The sequence below is a fragment of the Cervus canadensis genome, chromosome 20 (genome assembly GCF_019320065.1).
Source record: "Cervus canadensis isolate Bull #8, Minnesota chromosome 20, ASM1932006v1, whole genome shotgun sequence".
Taxonomy (NCBI): Eukaryota; Metazoa; Chordata; class Mammalia; order Artiodactyla; family Cervidae; genus Cervus; species Cervus canadensis.
This window is the reverse complement of record NC_057405.1, coordinates 11555430-11569758: the sequence shown is the minus strand read 5'-3', so window position 1 is coordinate 11569758 and position 14329 is coordinate 11555430.

Below are 14329 nucleotides of genomic sequence, written 5' to 3'. Positions count from 1 at the left end.
CAGTCTATTGCACTGAGATCAATGATTATTGCATTTTGGTGACCAGAAAACTGTCTAATTCTTTGCATCAACATCAAAAAGCAAACCTACTTGTCAATAAAATGAAAGAATTGGCTATCCTCATTGTCTCCACTTCCTATCTTGTCATTCTGTCTTGGACCTATTCCATGAAATAGCTTTTGACAGGGTTGCCAAAGGCCTCTATATTTTAAGATCTTATGGTAAGTTCTCAATTTTTCTTCTTTTTGTCTCTGCTGTGAACCTTGATTGTTACTCTTTCCTTCTTCCTTGAAATGCCTTTTTTACTTGGATTCCAGACTCCACACTTTGCTGGCTAATTTGCTCCCTACTAGCTGGTCCTTCTCTGTCTTCCTCACTGGATTATTCTCTTACCAACTCCAAAGCAGTGTTATGTCTCTAAGGTCAGCACTGAGACCTCTTCTTTCTATCTACACTCTCTCCATAGGTGATCTCATATGGTCCCATCCAATAAGCAGAATTGTTTTTTAAAACATTTTAAATTATAATAACATTTTGTACTTAATTTATTACACAGTAATCCCTAAGTGAAATATACGATCAACAAGAGATTGCATATGTATGTATTTGTATATCCATTACTATAAACACAGACTTTAAAAGTATAAATAGCAGCATCCTGTGAAGGTTGTCTTGAAAACTGCATTTTATCATATTTGCTTTTTATAAATATGTTTTAGGCCATTAAATATCCATCAACATCATTGATGGTGGTTGCATACTTAATTATTTGGATGTGCCAACATTTATTTAAATAATACTTTGTTATTGTACATTAAAGCTGTACTCAATTTTTCACTATTGTAAACAAACATTTACTAAGTATCGTTATAGCTAAATGTTTGCACATCTTAATAACTTATTCATAATAAGTATTTGGAAGCCTAGTTCTTCAAATTACTTAAGTAAAGACTTTTGCTAAGTTCCTATGAAGAAAGTTGATAACCAATTTACATAATTTGTTGTTTAATCTCTCAGTCTTGTGGGTTGCCATTTCCTTCTCCTGCAAATATTCCTGGCCAAAGGATTAAACCCATGTCTCCTGCACTGGCAGGCAGATTCTTTACCACTGAGCCACTAGGTACCCCAGTTTATGTAATTGTGTGTGTGCGTGTGAGCAATCACCCAGTCACATCAACTCTTTGGATTGTTACCCAGCAGGTTCCTCTGTCCATGGAATTTTCCAAGCAAGAATACTGGAGTGCCATTTCCTTTTCAAATTTACATACTCGACCAGCATGCAAAAGTACTACATCACTAATTTTTAATGCCCATGTTAATTTTTGATGTTTATTCTTACTACTGTATAAAAAATAAATATATTTGAAACAAATTTGTGACATTGAGAAGATTAATACTGGAAGGCAAAAAATTTCATCTTCATGATGAATGATATTCTATTCATTAAAGATAAATTCTTTGTCTCAGAAATTGAAGAGAAGGGCACTTGAAAATTAGTTCTTACTTGAAATTTGAAAAGAACTATATTCAGGAAACAACCCCATCATTTTAATTTTATTATAACTTCCTTTTAATCCTAAACTCTCTTTTCATTAAAAAAATATTGACAGGCACTTAAAATTCAGTTTAGCTCCTTTCCTGACATACATTAATTATTTTAGTCATACTGTTAAAGAGAAACTTACACTTGTGGAATTATCTTTACTAGACTGAAAAATAAGATCTCAAAAACATTTGGCATTTTTAAATACTGATATTTTTCAATGTTTCATTGAGGTATGATTTTTGTACAATAAACTATATATAATAAGTACAATATTGCTTTGATACATTATAAATCTGTGAAAACATTACCAAAATTAACATTATAAACATATTGATCACTCCCCCAAAGTTTCTTCACTTCCCCTTGTATTTTTCTCATTCCTTTTCAAACCCCACCCCCAAACTCTCACCCTAAATGACAACTTATCTGCTATCACTACAGGTTATTTTGCACTTTCCAGAGTTTGATACACATGGAATCATACATTATGTAGTATTTTTTTTGGTCTCACTCCTTTAACTTGCATAATTTTGAAATCATTCATCTTGTTACCCCTATAAATGGCTCATTTCATTATCTTATACAATATATCCTCAAGTAATATTATACTCTTTCCTATACAAGATTCTGACAACAGTGCACTTTAATTGTTTTACTTACACATATTTAGAAACTTCACATGACATTGAAATGCTATCTGTTTAAACTGTTGTATATTTTAAAGAAATTTAAATAAAAGGAAAATATTTTATATATCAGTTACCATTCGATGTTCTATATTTCTTTGTGTAGATCAATATTTCTTTCTCATAAAATTTTTCTACTGTCTGAAAAAACTGTCTTTTATTTCTTATAATGTAAGTCAGCTCATGATGAATTCAATTAGATTTTGTTGTTGTTGTTCAATCACTAAGCCGTGTACAACTCTTTGAGACCCCATGGACTTCAGTATGCCAGGCTTCCCTGTCCTTCACTGTCTCCCAGAGATTCCTCAAACTCATGTCCATTGAGTCGATGATGCCATCCAACCAACTGTCAGCTCCTTCTCCTGCCCTTATCTTTCCAGAATCAGGGTCTTTTCCAATGAGTCAGCTCTTTTCATCAGGTGGCCAAGTATTGGAGCCTCAGCTTCAGCATCAGTTCTTCAGTGAACATTCAAGGTTAATTTCCTTTAGGATTGACTAGGATTGACTGGTTTGATCTCCATGCTGTTCAACAGACTCTCAAGAGTCTTCTCTAGCACCACAATTTGAAAGCATCAATTCTTCAATGCTCAGCCTTCTTTATGGTCCAACTCTCACATCCATACACAACTACTGGAAAAACCATAGCTTTGATTACACAGTCCTTTGTCAGCAAAGTGATGTCTCTGCTTTTTGATATTCTGTATAGTTTTGTCATAGCTTTTCTTCTAAGGAGAAAGCATCTTTTACCTTCATGGTTGCAATCACCATTCGCAGCGATTTTGGAGCCCAAGAAAATAAAATCTACCACTGTTTCTACCTTTTCCCCATCTATTTGTCATGAAGTGATAGGACTGGATGCCATGATCTAAGTGCTTTGAATGCTTACTTTTAAGCCAGCTTTTTAACTCTCCTCTTTTTTCCTCTTTCATCCTTATCAAGAGGCTCTTTAGTTCTTCACTTTCTGCCATTAGGTTCCCAGGTGGCACTAGTGGTAAAAGAACCCACCTGCATATGAAGGAGATGTAAGAGAGAAGGTTCAATCCCTGAGTCAGGATGATCCCTGTAGGAGGGCATGGCGACCCAGACCAGTATTCTTGAATGGAAAATCTCGTGGACAGTCTTGCCTTGTGGGCTATGGCCCATAAGGTCCCAAAGAGTAGGACATGATTAAAGTGACAGCACGCACACACACACGGGGAGATTAACGTTCAGTCAGTTCAGTTCAGTCCAGTCGCTCAGTCGTGTCCCGGAGTTTACTCAAACCCATGTCCATCGAGTCGGTGATGCCATCCAGCCATCTTATCCTCTGTCGTCCCCTTCTCCTGCCCTCAATCCCTCCCAGCATCAGGGTCTTTTCCTATGAGTCAACTCTTCACACGAGGTGGCCGAAGTATTGGAATTTCAGCTTCTGCATCAGTCCTTCCAATGAACACCCAGGACTGATCTCCTTTAGGATGGACTGGGTGGATCTCCTTGCAGTCCAAGGGACTCTCAAGAGTCTTCTCCAACACCGTAGTTCAAAAGCATCGATTTTTTGGCACTCAGCTTTCTTCACAGTCCAACTCTCACATCCATACATGACCACTGGATAAACCATAGCCTTGACCAGACGGACCTTTGTTGGCAGAGTAATGTCTCTGCTTTTTAATATGCTATCCCTGTTGGTCATAACTTTCCTTCCAAGGAGTAAATGTCTTTCAATTTCATGGCTGCAGTCACCATCTGCAGTGATCTCAGAGCCCCCCAAAAAAAATAAAGTCTGACACCATTTCCACTGTCTCCCCATCTATTTCCCATGAGGAGATGGGAGCAGATGTCATGACCTTAGTTTTCTGAATGTTAAGCTTTAAGCCAACTTCTTCACTCTCCTCTTTCACTTTCATCAAGAAGCTTTTTACTTCCTCTTCATTTTCTGCCATAAGGGTGGTGTCATCTGCCTATCTGAGGTTATTGATATTTCTCCCAGCAATCTGGATTCCAGCTTGTGCTTCATCCAGCCCAGCATTTCTCATGATGTACTCTGCATATAAGTTAAATAAGCAGGGTGACTATATACAGCCTTGACGTACTCCTTTTTCTATTTGGAACCAGTCTGTTGTTCCATGTCCAGTTAGGTTACTTCCTGACCTGCATACAGGTTTCTCAAGAGGCAGGTCAGGTAGTCTGGTATTCCCATCTTTTTCAGAATTTTCCACAGTTTATTGTGATTCACACTGTTGAAGGCTCTGGCGTAGTCAATAAAGCAGAAGTAGATATTTTTCTGGAACTCTCTTGCTTTTTTGATGATCCAGGTTACAAGAGTGATATTATGAAGTATATGAGCTAAATAAAATGCAGGCGTGCTGAGCTCTACAGAAATTTAGATTTTGAATCCTTGCAAAAGTCTTTATTTCAATTTTATTTTTGAAAGATATTTCTTTAAGTATAGATACAGGTTGTCATTTTTTTTTAATAATTTGAAAGATTTCGATTCACCACCTTCTAATATTTTTCCCATTAAAAGTCTACTGCCCTCTTTGTTTTGTTTTTGTGCATGTAATATAATCTTTTCCTCAAGCTGGCTTTAAATTTTTCTCACTATCATCAGTTTTATCAATTTGTTTATGATATTTCTTAGTGTCGTTTTGTTTCTTGTGCTTAACTTTAGTTGAGGTTTGTAGTTTATAGTTTTGATACCCCTCATGCTTCAACTATTCCAAAATCATACCTATTCTGCATAAAGTGTCCTATAGCTCACTGAGTAAATGATTCCTTACTTAAAATTTTTACTTTCTAGTGATGTTAATTACATGATAGGAGGGTCTAAAATTGTCTTACTGTCATAAATACTGTTTTCATTGTGTCACTCTCCACTTCAAAACCCAGAATGGCTTCTCTTGCTCACAAAGTTAAACATAAACACAAGCCAATAAAAGCAGTTGTATAAAGAACTAAAACAATGTTTATTGTTTACAGCTTTCTTATTCTAACTTGATGGAAGTAGACACTTAATGTAGAGGACTGGATAGAGCATATAGCCTTTATTTAATCATTTGTGACTAATATTACTCTAAAACATAAGATTTTTATAAGAATTTTATAAGAAGTTCTAGGCTGTATTCTCTGAATACAATCTGAACTCCAGATAATCTAAGTGGCATATTAAAGAATATTAACCTCCACAAATGTAAAACTTAAGGACTCTAACCAAGGCATTAGACTAAGTAGTTGATCACCTCACTTAAGTATAGAGCGGGAAACTGTTATAAGCTACCACAAGTATAAAGCCATCATTCCTCAAGCATTTACAATAAGAGTTGTGATATTTTTCCATAATGTTTTCATATATTTGTAGACTTGTGCCCTCTTTATAAAGACCACATATAAATGCTTATAGAGGGGTCAAACTCTTGTACTTATCACTTCTTTTAACATTTTACAAAATAGAAGGAATTTTACGTAACAGTTTTTGTAGAGGTATATTAATTTCTTTATTAGAGGAAAGTAGAATATTATAAAATGAAAAAAGTTAATGTGGATTAAACTCTTTAGTAAACATTTCAGAGAAAACATTTTAACCTTAAAAATTCATAGAATTTTAGCAAACAGGGAAGCTTAAATAGTGCTTTCACAAAAGTAAAATTACTAAATTCATAGTTTAGTTCTTTATTAGTCTTTATATTATTCCTGGAGCCAGATTTCGATATACTCTAACTATGTCTTAATGACTAATTCTTTATATACAGGTGCAGAGTTGTTTTAAAGAATTTTATGTGACTTAGTCAGGATATATCTGTCCTTTTTATGTAGTAGTGAAATCAGCAAAGTCAGTACCTTTCAATAAGTCTATTGGGTGAACTGTACTTAATCAATCCTAGTCAAGATTACCATTAGCAAGTATTTCATCTGGTTATTTTCATAATAGTGTTGTATAATGAACCACTCATATACTCTTCAGTGTCCTAAAATAAAAATCATTTTTCCATGCTCACCAATTTTCAGGATGGCCTGAGGTCAAGATTTAGGCTGGATCTGACTGGGCTTCATACTAAATTTCAGGTTGCGTTTAGAACTATTCTACATACTTCTATTCCTCATTTCTTGCACTCCTTTTCTATCTTATTAACAAGTTAATAGAGGCAGATGAAATCTGCTCAGGGGTATACTAGATTATTCTCTTCACCACCAGAAACGGATTTTAGAGGTAGTTGATGTGATGTTCTTCCAGAGGTGTGGGAATATTTGTATAATTTTACCTGAGAATTTCCCAAGCATCTCCACATTGTCTTTTACTATATCCCTCTATGTCTCCTAAGCCTTTGCCAGAAGACTATCCACAAAGCAGGACTCCCTTTTTTGGGATACTTGATAACTTTATGTATTGCAGCATATTGTTTCCTATGAGCCAAATATCTTAACACCTTTAATAGTCATAGCCTTCTAAGTTAAGTTAAAGCATGAAGCCTTTATCCAAGAAGAAACATGCCAAACTTTACAGCCTATAAGAAAATTTACCTTAGAATATCTCATTTTAAGGCTGAAATTCTCAGATACCTGTTAGGAATATAAGATAGAATCTTTTTTTATTATTTGAATGAGAGAATAATAAACAGTAATAAATAATGGTTTGGAGTTTAGTGGCTTATCAATACCTGACTGAACTCATTAAGCAATCTGTCTTCAGTCTTATTTAGTGCTATGAAGTCACCTAATAGCTAATAAACCTGAAAATAAATGTAGGAGCACTACTGCTCATTTATTTTTCTCCAGCCACATCATTAGTAAAACATTTCTTCTTTTATAAGAATATTTTCATATTTGGGCCATTACTGCTTGAGCTTCTTTGGAATGACAGTTTTCAGTAGTACTCTGACAGTTTTAAGTAGTCATGTTCCATATGAACACTGCTGTATAAAAATACAGGAAATATGAGGTTCTTGTACATAAATGTGTGTTTTGGTCTTTTTTTTTAAAAAAAAAGAAAAGAATGGAAAATAAGTATTTTGCAAACTTGCCTAATATAAAAATCTGCCCTCTGGCACTGGCCTATATATTTTCCTGCTCAGAGATCTTGCCTGGTGCCCATACAAGAATGCAGACATACTAACTTCTATAATTGTGGCTGACACTTGAAGATAATCAAAACTTTCTTGGAATATAGTAACTTAAGAGCCTTGAATAACAGAAACGGAGGAGCCTTGGGGAGGGAATAAGGATCACACATTATCCTGGGAATGGCAAAGCTCTCTTCTGCTCCAGCCATTTAATTGCCCTCCATGAATCCCCAGCTCCCTGCCTTTGTCAGGGTCCCTCTACATGATGATTCATAATTCCTCCAGGAGTGAATTTTGAAAACACGTTTTCAGTTTTTCAGGGTCTATCATTCTCTATAGCTTATTATTTATTTCTAAGTTTTGCTTTTTCCTGAAGGAAAACCATCTATACTAGCACACTGGAATATTTTGGCCAGACTAGAGTGACTCAGATTTATTTGAACAATGTCAAATGTTTTGTTTTTTCAGTCCACATTAAAATATTGTAATAAAATAGATAAAATGTAAGAAACCTGGATTTGCTTCTCTCCGATACTGTTATGTTTCCAAAAAGTCTCCAAATAAAGTTGTGACTTTATATGGAAATCGAGAGCATTCCTATTGGATTTTCATAGTCAGGAATGTCTGTGTTTATCTACAGTTGAAGTAACGTCTAAGCTCTTAAGACTTACACACACATGTCTTCATTCATACAATAAACATTTATTGAGTGCTTACTGTGTTTCAGGCAATGGGCCTGGACATGAGAAACATCATTAAAAAGAGTAATATTTCTCATTTTAAGAGGACAAGAAATAGGGGAAAAGACAAAAAGGAAGACACATTCCTACTGACACACACTGATGAACTGAGACCCTGCTGGCACTCGGCCGTGGCCTAGCTCCGGTCTAGCCATCTCCTCTCCCCCGTTAAACTCCTCCTCTCTGACTGCTGCAAGGCAAAGCGCTCGGCCTGGGAGCCCCGTGGCCACAGGTTAAGTTGCAATGCAGCCCGAGTGCCCGAGAGCCGGAACTAAGGCTGTGGACAGTTCTCAGATGCATCAGCTGATCAGCTGTAGATGCAGGACTGCTGGTACAGGGCTCATCTGAGCCGTGCTGATGGCCTGGGAGAGATCAGGGGACTCAGCCTTGGACCACAGGCCATTACATCTGATGCCTACAACTGGCATCATTTCACATTCTTGGGACATGCATCTTGCATAGGTGTACATATGTAGAAAGGGACCCCAAGGACCTATACTTGAAATAGTAATTGACAAATGTAGATACTTTTAAGTGCTATCTTTAAGTTGATAGAATTTCTTATCCTTTCAGATTAAAAAGTATTTAGGGACCTCTGTACTGCTATCACATAGAATATGTAAATTTCAGTTAAAATAAGAGTATTAATACCTTAGCATTATCTTTAGTTAGAAGGGAGATTACTTCACTCAGATACCCAAAGGTCAAAAGACTTCAATTCATAGGTCACTTGGAATTTCCCACATAGGAGGTTGAGAAAGATATTTAATATTGTACTTGGACTTAGCAGCACTTTCTCAAGAATAAATCACTAGTAAGAATTCTCCTTTCTGTCATATTGGGATACCTCACAAGTCAGCCCAAATGCCAATGCTTTTTCCTTTGATTTTTTTCCAGAGTATTAATAATATATTATCATGCACTTCTGAATTATATTTCTCTTAGTCTTAAAAAAAGTAAACTGAAATTTAAGGCATTGCTTATATATTGAAGACAGGTTAATCATAATTATGGTTAGAACTAGGGATCTGAAGAACCAACTTTTCTACATTTTTGTAAAAAGCATCTCTTGGCTTGGGGATGGGCCTGGAATTTCTATACACAGTGACTATAAAAAACTGAGATATAGTCCCCCCAAACAACTTTCAGTCCAAATATATGCCACAGATCCTCAGTAAGGGTTTAAATAATTTTAGAAATGGCACTAAAATTAGGTGATGGCAATTGTTAAGATACAACATTTCAATTGTTAAGACAAAACTTTAAAAATAGATTTCCCCCATTATCTTAATAGTCTGATGTCATATGTAATTCAGAGAAAGTAACTCGACAAGAAAACACACTGCATTTCTATCAACAAAGCAAATAATAACATTTGCAAATTTCTTGAAACCCTAAAATCAGTCAAGGGAAAATAAGTTATGATCCATGAGTTGAATCTTTTACTAATATTTCTACTTTTTGAAAGAATGGCATTGTACTATTGAATGGTTACTCTCTTAAAGGTAGAAAATGTGTAATAGCATCATAATTAAAATATATCTATTGGTTATAAATTTACATGTAATGCTACAGTAGTCAGTGGACAAGAACTATTCAGGCAGAGATTCTACCTTCGAAGAGTTTAAAATCAGAGCTGATGACACAAACTTGAATAAATAAGTGTCAGTCATAAAACACAATAACTGAAAAGAAGCAGATATTAAAATATGATCAAAAACTCATCTAAGGAGACTCAGTGACATATGGTGGGAGTTATGAAAAGTTTAAGTGAAACGCACCAGAAGAATGGGGACAGAATGTGTCAGCTCTGTTCTGGTCGCTACTCAAAGACTTGCTGGAAGATGCAGGCCTTCCAGAGAGCTCAGGCTGGGGCAAAGTGACAGGATAGGCGTCTCTGTGATCACAGAGTTATGGGACTGGCTGGAACTATGATGGGAATGGTGAGTGAGATAACAGGATGGAGGACAGCTGAGAGACTGTGACTGAAGTTATGGGAACATGCACAGCAAAATAGGCAACAGGGCTGAAAGGGGGCCAAAGAAGCTTGAGTGCTTTAAACCAAAATCACAGCTTTCTAGACCAAGGCAAAGTCAATGTCACTCTTAGTTTTGACTCAAGGAACTGAATTAGAAATAAACAAACCTGAGAATTATTCATTAAGGAATTCCCATTTGGACAGTTTCTATTTCATAACCACAAACTTCAGTGTGCAAAACATATGAACTAAAGGCAGAACAATGCTCAATATATGAGGTATGCAGAAATGATTCTCGTAAGAAAACAGAAAAATGCAAGAAATTAAAAAATGATAATTCTGTACCCACTTATTCAGGAATTCCTCTTGAAAGTGAAGAACAATAGGATTTAATTATGAAGAAAAATGCAAAGCATTTATTTATTTGGTCGGTGGACTGTTTATTTATAGCTCTGTTATCCGCATCTTCTAAATATTTATTAGAAATACTGAATTAATCCTGCACCTAACTCAAACAGAAAGTAAACTATCCCATTCTTGTCTATCTCCCTCTAAACACACTTCAAGCCACTGTGAGCTTTTTAAGTGAACTGACATTTGAGACATGAAGAATAATCAGTTTTCTATTATGTAAAGATTTTTAGAGGGAAAAAAAGAAAAAATAAAAGAAGAAAAGATCAAGTCATATCTATTAGTTCCCTAGAACATCAAATAATTTTCCTGGAACATACTATTGTTATATTTCTTTTTCCATGGTGGTCTTCTTTCATGCACACACACACAACACACACACATACTCTAATCAATACAAAATCAAGTCAGGTTGGCTTTCATGTGATGTAGATCACCCATTACAACAGGCCGCAACTATCCCCTCTTTTATCTCAAGACAAGAGATCCTTAAAGTATTATAGCTACTGGTTTGGGTCTTGAAAAGGCAAAACAACAAAATAGCAAAAAACAAAATAAAACAAAAATAAGGGAAGAGAAATAAAAACAGAGTTCTGACCACTTGAATATATTTGTATTCAAGCTTGCCTGTTTAGGGAACTTCATACATATGTTCCTGAAGTTATGAGTAAAAATGTGAGGCAGAGCTGGAAATAGTCACTATTCAAATTAAAGATAATTCTATTTTAAAAAACCTGATGGCTAGAAGGCAGTTTAGCATTTGAAAGAGACTAAGACTGCTTGTTTGTTTTTTTAAATAAACACTGAATTTCAAGGGGAGGGTGGATTATTTGACCAAGGTGGTGAAACAGGTGAGCAGTGGGTTGATAAGCATTAGTTGTATTATGAATGCCATGGCGCTGAATTCAGGAAATATTTGCACTTCCTTTTCCTGTTCCCTTTTTCTTTTAGTCTTTGATGGATATATAATAATTATATTTTATAAGAATGCCAGTGGTGACGGAAGTGCTTCTCCTAATGCAGAGGCTGTAAAGCTATCAGAAGAGCTTTAAGCAAATGTTATCTGTTTTACAGAAGAAATCAATTACCCACAGATTGCTTAAACCAGTGACAGGCATGGTAAGGAATAAAATGTGTTAAGTAGAAAAGTTACAGCCATCAACATGTAAGGAATTACATGATATATGAAAGCAATCACTTGTTCAATTTACCTTCAAAACTAAAACAAGTTCTTCTGCATTGGAAATAAACATGAACCTCTCTCTGAAAAGGGACCAATTTCCAACTCAATGGAAAAAGTACTGTATAAATTTAAGCCAGCAATAGTGCTATTAGGAGCACACAACCAGGTTTTCAGAGATAAAGTATGTGAACTATTTAACATACTTATTTCAAAGTAGGCATCAGTTTGTCTTCATCTTCCTGCAATTCAGCATTATGTAATTTTCCAGATATGCCTGGAATAAAAGAAGTCTGCTAGAAAATACTCCACACTTTGAAACATTCCTTATGTTTTTTTTTTATCAAACTGCAAAGGATTTACCTTAATTAAAATATCTTTGGTATATTTAAGATTTAATACTCATTATTCTCTGTTGATAACACATCTTATTATCTCTATTAGCAAGACAAGATTCAGAAGTGGCTCTTTTTTCCCTGCTTAAAGAAGAAAAATAAATGTTTCAAAGAGGCTCTGACAGTTCTCATGGAGGACATTATGGTTCAAAATGCTCATCAAAGCTGTTAATTATCCAGGTGGATTTGGCATCTTGCTTGTGGAACAAGGTCACTATTTTTAGTTCTTAGATCCTATCAGTCATTTAGGAATTTGGGGGGAAATTTTGCCTTGAATCATTTAATTTTTGAAACAAATTAATTCAAATCACATGTAACATAAAAAGTGATTTCTTAATATTGGAAAACGGGAACCATTTTACCAGATGTGCCATTAGAAACCTCAGCATAACCATCACGTTTCTGAGACTGTCACTGTGTGCAGTGACAACCAGGAGAGACACCTGCCTAATGAAGAACTTGTGTTTTTCTTTTTACTTTCTTCTTTTTTTATACAGGGAAGTGTTTAGAAAGATTTGCTCACATGATCTTTTAATAGAATCAGGAGTAATATACCAGCTGGTGCATATCATTCTTTTATAATATTTTGAGGGAGAATTCTACACCAATTTAATTTTCTTGGGAATAAAATATGTATACTCAGATTTCATGCAAGTCAATTGTCCTTAATGGACACATGTTAATGACAAATGCAAAGCACTACATTTCTGGAACATTTGTAAGTTAAAATTTTTAAGAAGAGTTCATATTAGTGTTTTTTTTTTCCCCAGTCTGACACAGAAAGCAATATTGTGAAAATTCCCAAATGAAAAACAACGCAGCTAATGCTTTTCTCTCTGCAAAATTATCAGGTTGATATAACGCTGATGTCCTACTGATTACTCACCACAGACCTTCCAGCAGGATCATGCATTGTTAAAATATGAACTTGAAGCTAAAATATTAAATATGCATTTCCTCCTCCTATAGGACATGTTGAAATGCCACATGCTGTTGGTGAGAATGACCCGTGAGTGTTGGATTTTTCTTCCTCTTCTTTTCCAGAAACAGTTAGTGTGGCGTGCAGTGAACCAAATCAACAATGTGATTCAAGCTGTCTCTGTAGCTTCTTGGCAAAAGAAAGGATAAACTATAAAAACTCCCCTCCTACAGCTTTCAGCTCTTGCTTCCCACACTTTAACATCTTCTGTCACCTCTGGCGCTGTTACTGACCCATGCTAAGCTAAACTAAAGGATGATAAGTTTGCTGCCTTTGCCCTTGTCCTGAGGGGCTGCACATTATCCTATCAAGTATCAGTAGCCATTTCTGTGGGATATTTGTCACCCCACGAAGGCCTTTGGAACAAATGAAATGGGCAGCGAATTACAAAATGTCATTCTCTAAAGGAAATGGATGAAGGCTTTTGTTCCCCAGTAATAAATAGATGCCATAGGCTTATAACACTATTTTTATATTAAATTTGACAGGGTTACTATTTCTAGTTCATTAAAGGAACAGCTTGAAAACTATTTCTTTCTGTACTTTAAAAAATAATGTTGTTTCCCTCAACAATAAACAATATATAAATATAAACCGTACCTGGCAATAGACCATAGAAATCAGAGATCATGATTCATTTCATGTTGCTTTTGCTAATAATTGTTTTAAGAATGTACAAAAAATAATTTTAGAGACAGATTTTGAAATTATAAGTGATTATGTGAGAGATGTCTATGAATGGATTTTTAAAGTCTGATTTATATCTATTTCTCCTTTATAAATCACAAACATATTATTTCCTTTTCTTACTTTTCTCACACATTATAGTTTTATAGGGCATCATGATAAATATGCCATAGACAAAGGTCAAGTAAAGAATAATAAGTCAATTCCTTAAATGAAAGCTTCAAAATAAATCCCCTGTGTTTAACAGCAGTATACAGGGGTCAAAATGGCAATGCCCCAGACTAGAGAATAAAATGTGCTATATCATTGAGTCTCAATACATTCGTTAAATGGGTATATTTGGACTAATGTACTTAGATGTCCTAGAACTTAAACAAGACATACAATACATGATAATAAATTAAATAACACCATGTATTTTTAGATAGACTGGGATTGGGTGGTTTATCGACTTAGCTGAGTAGCAATGGTAATTAGCTGTCTCTACTATAATAGGTATATTTCTTCTATAGACTTACATAACCAAGGATTTTAGAATTGAGCTACCTCTTGCTTAATAAGCTCATTTTGTGGAGCAAAATGTGTAAGATAAGGTAGTGAAAATAATGCAAGATAATTTTTATGTGACATTAACATTTTGATAAAGACAATAATTGTGATATGTTCTTTGTGAACAATAAGAATGAAATACATC